Consider the following 11,680-nt stretch of genomic DNA (forward strand, 5'->3'; position numbering starts at 1 on the left):
AAGTCTGGACATAAGTGTTACAATCACACATAACTTTAATTAACGTATGGGAGACAAATGGGAGAATGTTAAACAGTATTCAACTACTATTTCACTTTAGAGATGATATAGACATTCACCTCGGACTTCGATTGCACTCCAACAATAGTGAACCTATACTCAATATACTCACACACTTGAGTACACACAATACAGACAAGGACTCTTACACTGGTTCCTTGTATCAATGGGGGTGTGGCTCCCTACATTAATTGATCTATCACAAAACGATGGCTCAGCTTCAGTGTAGTGCGCACCTTATCCTCGATACTTCCAGTGATGTCCACAGTAGTGCCCTGGCATGGAATGATGTGTGGGGTTTGGATCATGAGGTAGAGAGAAAAAAATGTGCTGTGTGTTGGTGTTATATGCAGTGCTAATCTGTACATCTTGCAAATAATGACCCTAGGTGATATAAATTAACCAATGGCAGTGTGTGCACTAATGGATGGCCGAAGTCCAACCTTGGTTGACAGGTGATATGACTTCTGAATAAGTTTCAGACAGAGAAGGCAAGTGACCACCCACAATACACACATTCCAGACAGGCAGGGAGGTGATATTTCCTCCATACACAACACCCTCATAATTTGGTCTACCTCTATCAAATCTCCCCTCATTCCCCTATGCGACAGGAGATAAAGTCCTAACCTGTTTAATCTTTCCCTGTAACTCAGTTCATTAAGTCCCAACCACATCCTCAAATAGTCTCTGCACTCCTGGAATCTTATTGATATCTTTCCTGTAGTTAAGGACCAAAGCTGCACGCAATATATTACTCCAAATGTGGCCTCACCAATGTCATATAAAACTTTACCACAATATCCCAACTCCTACTCTTAATATTACAACTCTTTTTACTTTTGCCACCACTCCCAGATCCCTCTGTTCTACTGCACTCCTCAGTGCCCTACCATTTATCGTGTATGTCTTACCTTGTTTTGACCTTTCAAAATAAATGCAACACCTTACACTTGTCTGCATTAAATTATATTTTTCTTTTTAATATATTTTTATTGGTTTGAAAGAGAGAAATATTGCATGTCATATACTGAACAAACAATAATCGTAAATCTTAATACAATAAAATACAGAACATGGATTATAAGCAAATTATATAATATATTGCATAACAAAAATTATATATAATAGAAATTCATTTTGAAAAACTTCAGTTCATATTCCATTGTTAAAATGAATTCCTGTAAGATAACTAAATAAAATTATCTCTTCTAACTGTAAAGAAAAAGGGTGGGGGGGGGGGGAAAGAAATCAAAGATACATAATAAAGAAAGAAAAACAAAATCAAAGAAAAGACCCCTCCCCCATACTAATCATACCCCTCCCCCATACTAATCATACCCCTCCCCCATACTAATCATACCCCTCCCCCATACTAATCATACCCCTCCCCCATACTAATCATACCCCTCCCCCATACTAATCATACCCCTCCCCCATACTAATCATACCCCTCCCCCATACTAATCATACCCCTCCCCTCAAGCACCTTCATCAGCAAAAAGTAAACAGAACAAGCAAATAACCTCAGAACACTCTGTAATCAAGTTATGACAATACGGACCCACGATGAATGGGCCCAATATTTTGTCAAATTCAATCATAGTTTCTTTAATATTATAACTACTTTTCTCCAAACTCAAGCAAGACATATTATCCTGTATCCAACGCATATGAATAGATGGAGTATTGTATTATCAGTTAATCAAAATTGCTCATCTGGCTCTCAATGAAGTCAAAGCTACAACTCTTTTTATTGAATTAGATTCATGGAAATGTTTTCCTGTTGAGAATAACCAAACAAAGCAAATCAAAGGCAAGGATCTAATTTGATCCTGAGAATCTCTGATACCGTTTGGAAAAATTGTTCCCAAAAATCTTTCAGTTTTGGATAAACCCAAAACATATGGATCAGAATTGCTTCATAAATTCTGAATCTGTCACATAATGGATCCATGTCAGAATAAAAATGGGATAGTTTAACTTTATACAAATGTATTCTATAAACCGCAATGAATTGCTATAAACAATGTAATAAACAAAATGAGGTATTCTTATTCAGGTCAAAGTGTAGTATCCCAATCTTCAACTGAAATTGATATTTTCAAATCTCTTTCCCATTCGCTCCTTATTGCATTCTCTGAGCCCACTTTTAAATCCATCAGGTTCCTATCAATCTGCCATGATAAAACTTTATATCAAAAAGTAAATCAAGTATATTGGTTTTGGGAACCCAGTGAAAATGAGGAAGTTTGGACTGAGCAAAATGCCTGATTTGTAAATATCTAAAAAAAATTCCTATTAGGAAGATTAAATTTAAGTGTTAATTGCTTGAGCGAAGCAAACTTACCTCGAATACACAAATCTCTAAAACTTTTGATACTCGATCTGACCCGCTCTCTAAAACATACATCCAACATAGAAGGTTGAAAAAGATGATTCTTACTAGTAGGGTTGGATAAGAAATTATTAAGAAAACCAAATATTTTTTTTAAATCCCATAATCTAGGTCTCATTATTGGATTATCTGTCAGTTTTGAAAATGTAAAGGACAAAGAAGAAACTAAAACCACCAACATAGCTAAGTTTTGAGAAAAATGAGATTACGTATCCAATAAATAATATCTAAAATTTGGAGAGACAAGCCTCCATTCCTTTTGGTTCTTTGAAGATAAGCCTTATTTATACAGGGCTGTTGGCCTTGCCATATAAATAATCTAATCTAATGAGACAAAATACATTTTAGGAATAAAAATTGGTAAAGATTAGAACATATACCAGTATACAAAAATTTGGGTAAAGTGTTCATTCCAATTACATTAACACGTCCAATGATTGTCATATTCAAGGGTGTCCATCCCGACAATGATTCTTTAGTCTGTTTGATTAAATTCCATCTGCTATTTTTCACCCCATTTTTCTAGCTGGTCCAGATCCCTCCGCTAACATTGAAAGCCTTCCTCACTGTCCACAACACCCCCAATCTTTGTGTTATCTGCAAAGTTGCTGACAAACAACAATGTTCTCTGCATTGATCCCTGAGGCACACCACTAATCAAAGGCCTCCAGTTTGAGAAAAAAAATCATCCACTGCCATCCTCTGGCTTCTCCTGTATAGCCAATATTAAATCCTGTTTCCAACTCACCATGAATACCGAGTGTCTGAACATTCCTTACTCACCTTCCAGTTGGAACTTTGTCAAAGGCCTTACTGAAGTCCATGTAGACAACACCCACAGCCTTTGCTTCATCACCTCTCCTGGAAACCTTAAAAAACTCTAATTGATTGGTTAAACACAACCTACGATGTCAAGGATTAGCAATTAGTTTCTGGCTATCCAAATACTTGTATATCCAATCTCTTAGAACACCTTCCAATAATTTATCTAGTACTGACGTCAGGCTCACCTGTCAGGCCTATAATTTCCTGGGTTAATTTTAGAGGTTTTTTTAAACAACACAGAACAACGTGAGCTAACCTCCAATCCTCTGGCACCTCACCTGTGGCTAAGAACCTGCAATTTCTACACTCACCTCCCTCAAGATCTGATTGAATATTTTGTCAGGGCCTGGGAATTTATCCACCCAGCACTTCCTCCACTTTAATAAATAAGTTCCATGCTTGTTTTCCTTACTTCCCTAGACACTGTGCCTGCTTCCTGAGTAAATACTGATGCAAAACAAATACATTTATTGAATGTTTTTTATTGTCAAAATAGTGGTAAGCTGTCTTCTTGAATAGCTATCTGCAATCTCTTTTCCAAAGGCATATTTGCAGTGTTATTTAGTTGAGAGTTAGTTACATGACTTTTGTCCTGGCATTAGTGAAAAGAGAATGGAATGGCATGCATGACCTGGGAAGGATGTCGTTGTGGTGTTCTCATGCATGACCTGGGAAGGATGTTGTTGTTCTCATGTGCCTCCTGGGAGAATTTGAAAGCCTGGGAGTTGCTCTCTGCCAAACCTTGGAGGATTGCACAAGGTTGTATGGAGGAAATGTACTTAAAATAAAAGCCTTTAGATTTGTTGCCTTATTTAATTGTAACACAGATGTCTTTGCTTTTACACCCAATTTTTGTTTTGTTTACAGTTTTTGTCCCCTGAAATATATGTATTTTCTTTCATCTAATTTCCAGCTATCTTTAATGAATACATTCATCACCCTCTGTGACTTCCATACCTCTGTTCTTTATTTTATCTGCTTTAAATATTATTGGACATCGCTCCCTTGGAGATTCCGAACTCAGTCGTTAGAACACTTTTCTCGTAAACCAGTTCCTTGCTTGGTGTCTCGTTTCTGTGAGGGGTGCTTGACAAAGTGACAACTCTCTGTCTTTCTTACAGTTGAAAAAAATTAAAGAATTTCATGTATGTTACATTCTAAATGTAGCATTACGTGACAATAATGGAACCCTTACCTTTTAATACACCTTTAATACACATGAAGAACCAGAGGTGTCCCAACGCAGTTTGCTTGGTGAACTTATATTCATATCCTGGAAAGTGAGCATCAGTTCATCACACCAATTTTCAATCCCTTAGTTATTTCCCTGTTCAAACTCCCATTTTGTATAAGTTTCAGTGAAAACCTTCAAACCTGTCAAGGCTTGACACTTGGGATGAGAGCTTTTGTTGAGAAATTTGAAACATCCTGATGTGAGACTAACATCAGCAGCTACTTGTCTGCCATACAGAGACTTACAGCTGCTTGTTAGATGAGAATATGAATCAGCAAATCTTTCCTCTTTGCCGTTTCACACTTTTGACTCTTACTGCTTTCCTGCCTTAACAAATTTTACGTCTCAAAAATAAGTAAAGCAACTAATCCAGACATGTGCATGACTTTTAAGTTCTATAGTTGGTGGCCATGGAAGCTTCATCAGCCATTAACTCTATTAATGTCGAAGCCTAAAATATAAGCCAACACACTATAGCTGCAAAGGAGCTTCTTGAATCATCCACAGGATGTGTTGTAGCTTGTAATTTTATTTGATTTTAGACTAGCGGTACTTCAGTGTGTTACTTAAAGCACTACTGGCTGTCTTTATTACTTATTCCTCCTGACCATGTCACTCATACCTTTTGACAAATTGAGTATTTTCACATTCAGTGACTTAAGTCATCATAGAGCATTGTGTTTGTGTTGCGCAATTGATATTCTTCACTTCATCTGACAAATAAATGGCATTCAAACCAGCAACATATTCCCAGTTGAATATTTTGTTTCCTGGAAGTTAATTTATTGATGTCAGATGAGCTTAGGTCACTATCGATCATGAAGGACATCAACCATTTATTAAATTGTCAGTTTTGTTTTAGCTCCTACACAATGATTGCAATCTAAATTACGTTATAATAAAAGGATGTGTAAAATTATCTTTATTTGTGCTCTTCCAAGGTAAGGAATTGTTTGGAAAATGTAATGCCCAAGGTGACATATTATACATGTTCTATTTTTCCATTACTTATTCCATATTTTGTTTAATGTTTTGTTTGGCCTAATCATGTTGATTGATGTGGCTGGTGACAAGTGAATGTCTTGGCAGTGGCAATGAGCTGCATTGCATTCAATATGTTTATAATGTGGATTCTGATATCCTTACTTTGGAAAACTAGAAAACTCTGCTCAAGGTGTAGAATGCTTTAATAGGACATTGTGTTTGCAGTCTATATGCATTCAGTAACTATATTGAGTTGTGTTAAACCTTAAATACCACTTGTTTCTTTTTTATTATCTCCAAATTATAAGTATACTTATCATACAGATAATTATAAATACAAATCATCTATTAGGCAAGCATGCAAACAATAGAAGCCTTATACTCTCTCTTAATCAACTTTACATCCATAGTTATATAACTTTGTGTCCTTTATTGGGTTCGCAACCCATGCCTTATAAAAAGAATTTATCTGCCACATACAGCACAATGCTTGGATATCTGTTTAAATGTATCCTTGCCTGATGTTGCAGGCTCAATTCTCATCCAAGTAGCATCCCTTCCTGCAGCTGGTATCACCAGTTTTCAAAGTTTATGAACTTAATTTATAAAATCACAAAACATCAGATGTTTAGCAGAATATAAGCCCTGTTTTCAATTTGTATTCCACAAATCCAATAGGACCTTCAGCATAGTGAAATACCCCAATGCTCTTCACAGGAGATTTACTACAAAATATAATATAAACCCATTGTGAGGAGATGTTAAGAATTATGAATGAGGTAGATTTTGTGGAGTCTTCTAAAGACAGAAAGTGAGGTAAGGATACAGGGTAGGAATATGCGAACTTAGAATTTAGACAACTGAGTCCACAACCACATGAAATATGGAGACTAAAATTTGGAATACACAGAAACTAATTTATTGTATGTTAACTGTTAAGGAATTATAATAATCCCAGATTTTAGTGCAGTTTTAGCCGAATTATTATTTATTCTTGATTCATAAACCTTTTTTTGCCATACAGCCTCTCAAACTCTACTCGTTTTCAATATCTCTGCAGATTCTGTTCTTAATAAACAATGAAATGCTGGAAGAACCCAGCTGGTCTTTTCACCATTCTATAGAAAAGATCAGCTGAGTTCCTCCAGTATTTCACTGTGTTTACTACAATCACAGCGGCTGCAGCCTATCGTGTTTCATAGATTCTGTTCTTAACCTGAGTGCTCTAGTCAATATTCATCCTTGTTAAAGACTTGTTTGAACTATCTGCTTACATCTGTGGCATTATCCATTTGATTTTTTTTTAGACAGCTCCAAATTTCTTTGCTCCAATAAGACAACAAAACTGAACTTTAAATTCCAACATCTGATTTCTTCAGGTTCGTCATCTCCATATTTTAATCAACACTCTTTATAAGGAGAAAACCAACAATTATATTATTATGTTTGCTTTTACCTTTTCATCCGCAATCCACTTTAGAAGTCTTGGTACCACTGCATCTCTTCTATTCCAGAAATCACACTAAAACTACATTATATTTTATTCTTACCTTTTTTTTAAAAAAAATCACTATTTCCAGTCTCAAGCTCTTCCTTTTTATCTTTATTGAAATGCATTCCAAAATATATCTATGTCCCTTTCCATTTTCCCTTGCCTGCTCATTTTGGCAACATTGGACATTATTCTTCTCATTTCATCATCAAAATAATTTATGCTTAGTCCAAAGAGAACTGAATGCAGATCCATGTGTAGGTGTATATTCTTCCATAATAAACGGTATTTACACAAATGGCTAAGAATAGTTATGATAAGGGAAGCTCCTCCTGAGCTTTCTTTTTGCAACATCTACAGATGCACATGCTTGGCCTGTTCATGCACAGATCTGCTGCTTATATGTGGCACAGTCTCCTGAAGGCATTATTTTTAGGTGTGCTTGATCAGAAAAATGAAAAAAAAAATGGAGTTGTAAATCAAAATTCAACCTTAAGCCGCACTCTCGTATCACTGCCTGTAGATGATGGATCATTTCAAAAGAGAATATTTGGTGATGCTGTCTGCAGCCTATTGACTCCTTCACACTATTTAACTCTTCTAGTCATTCAAATATGAAATGCATTTTTATTATTGCATTAGTGCAGTGGTTTTCTTTCCACTCACATACCACTTTCAGCATTCCCTATACCATAGGTGCTCTGTGATGAGTAAGGGATTGCTTAAGGTGGGATGTGGGTGGAAAGAAAAAGTTTGGTAACCCCTGTTTTAATCGTACCTAATTGACTTGTTATGTGCACGGTTTCAGAACTCCAAAGGAAATGGGCCAATGACAATTTTTCTCAAGCAAAATATTTCAGAAACTGTTGGGTCTAGAGCAGAGGCTCTCAACATTTCCTTCCCACTCACATCCCACCTTAAGCAATCCCTTACTAATCACAGAGCACCAGTGGGATAGGGATCGCTTAAGGTGGGATGTGAGTGGGAAGTAAAGGTGGAGAACCCCTGCATTAGTATGTTGCGCTGGTCATAAAACATTCAGGTGTGGGAAAATATAACATACCTTTTCTTCTTTGTAGAATTATCATGTAATACTCAAATACACCTCAAATATTTTACAATATGTAATGCCAAGCCTCCTGTATGCTGGCTTAATATTGAATCCTAACCCTAGGCTACATTCAATGAACTTGCTCTTTACATTTAGTTCTCTTCTCAAGGTGTTCACTCATGTCACGAACAGCTGAAACCCTTCTGCCCTCTGCTGAAATAATTCTTGTCATATCTGTGTTAGACAAAAATTAAAATAGAGAATTTGCCCATAGGGGCATCAAATTAAGTCTCTTTATGCATCTGACCATCATCCATCCATGTGAAATCAACACCGTCATAGAGCATATTGGTTAAATGAATGGATTAGCATACACATTGATCCAAGGACATGAGCTCAAACCCAATCACAACAGCTGAGGAATCTGGATGTAAGTTATTCAATAAATCTGGATTGTTTTAGTAAAAGTTCACATTAAACATGAAGCTAACAGCTTTTCATTTAAGCACCCATCTGGATTACTTATCTATTTTGGTCAATATGTGGCTCCCACCAATATGTATGAAACTTCATTCAGTTCAGAGGAAATTAGGAATGGACAATTCACTCCATTAATCCTTGCTAAAATAACTGACTGAGCAGCAACATCATTGCTGAGAATGATAGCTGATTGTTTCTCAAGCCTAAACTCATTTTTCCTCTGAACTGAGATCATTTCAAATTAGTGATCAGAGTCAAATATCAATGGTCTGTCCAGCCAGATATCACAACCTTAAGCTGACTACCCAGTAACTTGACAATCAATTTTTTCATCATATTATGCAAATTAAAGTAATTTAAAATGGACAGCATGTTAGCATAGCGGTTAGCACAATGGTGTTACAGCGCCAACAACTGGGGTTCAAATCCAGAGTTTGTCCATTCTCCCTATGTTCGGTGGGTTTCCTCTGGGTGCTCTGGTTTCCTCAAAATATACCAGGGTTGCAGGTCAATTGGGTGTAATTGGGTAGCATGGGCTCATGGCCAAAAGAGCCTGTTACCTTGTTGTATGTCTAAATTTAAATTTAAATTTAAAAAAAAATCAGAGAGATTGTTGTTTTTATTATCCTGGATATCAAATATATAAATTAAACCGTTGAGGATTTTCATTGGAATATGAGTAATACTGAATATTGAAGGCAAATTCAATTTTAAAGTTGAATCTATGAAATGCTTGAAATTCTGTATAACTTTTTTAAATAGAGCTGTGATAAAAACATTCCAACATTGTTGTATGAAATGAGATGACCTTGTGTAGTAAATGTTTTAATGTTCTGAAAGGATGATATATTGCCTCCCAGGTGTCAGGTTCAAAGACACCTCTGATTATACCCAAGGCATTCTTGAGAGGGACAGTAAACAGCCAGATGTCGAGGTACACATTCGTACCAATGACATAGAAAGGAAAAGGTAAGAGGTCCTGAAGAGGGAATATGGAGATTTATGAAGCAAGCTAAAATGCAGGACCTCAAGGGTAGTAATCTCTGGATTGCTTCCTGTGCCATGCACCAGTAAAGGTAAGATTAGGAAGATTTGTGGCTGGGGAGTTGGTGTCTGTGCAAAGGGTCAGATTTGCAGATTGTTGGTATCACTTCTGGGGAAGGAATGACCTATACAAAAGGGTTGCACCTGAACTGCAGAGGAACCAATATCCTTGTGAGCAGGGTTGATGGAGGTATTGGGGAGAGTTTAAATTATCTAGGGAGGGGAATATGAACCAAGGTGTGAGGTCAGATAATGGAGCAGATGGTGGAAAGGTAAATGCAATGCATAGTAAGACTGTGAGGAAGGACAATCAATTACTGAGCCTAAATGAAGTCAGTTGGATGGGTTGAAATGTGTTTACTTTAATGTGAGAAGTATCAAAAATAAGGGTGATGACTTTGAGCTAGGATCAATTCATGGAATTACGATGTTGTGGCATTACAGAGCCCTGGCTGAATGGATTAGCCTGTCAAGATTGACAGTGTGATCCAGAAGTGATGGGGAGGAGGAAAAAGAAGGGGGATTGGCAATGCTGAACAGAGGTAGCATCACAGCAGCAGAAACAGAGGATGTTTTGGAGGGTAGAAGTCAGAAACAAGAAGAGAATGATCACTCTATTAGGAGTATTCCACTGGCCCCGAAATAGCCACCTGGCAACCAAGAAGCAGGCAGATTTTAGAATGGTGCACAAAAAAAGGGTTGTTATCATGTAAAACTTCATCTTCCCCAATTTTTGACTGGCTCCTGCTCAGGGGTAAAGGATCAGGTTGGCAGAATCTGTCGGAAATGTCCAAGAAGGAATCCTGACACAGAATGTGGACAAGCCAACTAGAGGTGAGGCCTTGCTGGATTGAATACTGGGTAATAAAGCTGATCAGCCAACAGACATCATGAAGGGTGAGCATTTCAGAGACAGTGACCATGACCTTTTGCATAGTTTTACACAAAGAGAGGAGTAATCAAAATGGGAGAGTGTTTAATTGGGAAAGGGCTAATTACCATAGGATGAGGCATGAACAGAAGAGTAAAGTGGGAACATATGTTCCCAGGGAAATGCACAGCTGTAATGTGGAGGATGGTTAGGGACCATACACTTGGGGTCCCGAATAGGCTTGTCCCACTACTACATGGAAAATTTAGAAGGCTAAAGGACAAGAAAAGTGGGACAGTGAATCAAGAGGAAGATGGAAGCATACACAAGGTTTAGGAAGCAAACTTCAGGAAGGGGTCATGAGAATTATATGGTAGCCAGGTACAAACTTTAAAAAAAACTTAGGAGAGCTAGAAGCAATATTTTTAGTCTGTTTCAAGCATATAAAACGATGAAGTGCCAAATTTTGAAAATTCATTTTCTGCATTCACACTTGGACTTCTTCCCTGCTGATCTTGGTGCAGTCAGTGACAAACATGGTGAAAGATTTCACCAGCATATTGCGACCATGGAAACGCTGTATCATGGCAACTGGAATCCATCAATGCTGGTCAACTATTGTTGGACACTGACTTGAGCGGGATCAGATATTAAATGCAAACAAAAATCTGTAGCATAACATTTTTTAGGTCAGCTGAACTAACACAATGTCAGCATCATTATGCAATTAAACATGCTAAATTCAATAAAAGTTAATCTAATATTTCTCTGACTTCCTATGTGATATAGCAAATCTGAAATGATCTTTGTCTTCAGCTTGAAGTTGTCAATCGTAATCCTCAATTATTTTTCAGGAAGCACATCTTTTGAAAAAAATTGTTGTCCAATGTTATTAAATTGTTGTAAATTTATCTGTTTCTTTTTATCCATTACGTTTTCTTATTGCATCACTTTCTGTGAGACACGTTACATGCCAACATCTTGGGTTTTGCTTGAAATTTTCCCAGGAAGCAAATCTTTAAAAAAATACTGTGGCCTATTATTATCAATGTTAAAAATCCCCTTTCAGTTAAGGATCTTATCATTGCATCATTTTTATTTGCTATTAATTGCAATCAAAGGAATTTATGATTCCTCTGTGAATGAATGTTGAGTAGTTGAACTCCCAGATGAGCAGATATGGATATAAATACAGTAAAACTTCTTTATTTAAAATCAACCTCATGGAAAATATCTATCAA

The sequence above is a fragment of the Narcine bancroftii genome, chromosome 3 (assembly GCF_036971445.1).
Source record: "Narcine bancroftii isolate sNarBan1 chromosome 3, sNarBan1.hap1, whole genome shotgun sequence".
In the NCBI taxonomy this organism is placed as follows: domain Eukaryota; kingdom Metazoa; phylum Chordata; class Chondrichthyes; order Torpediniformes; family Narcinidae; genus Narcine; species Narcine bancroftii.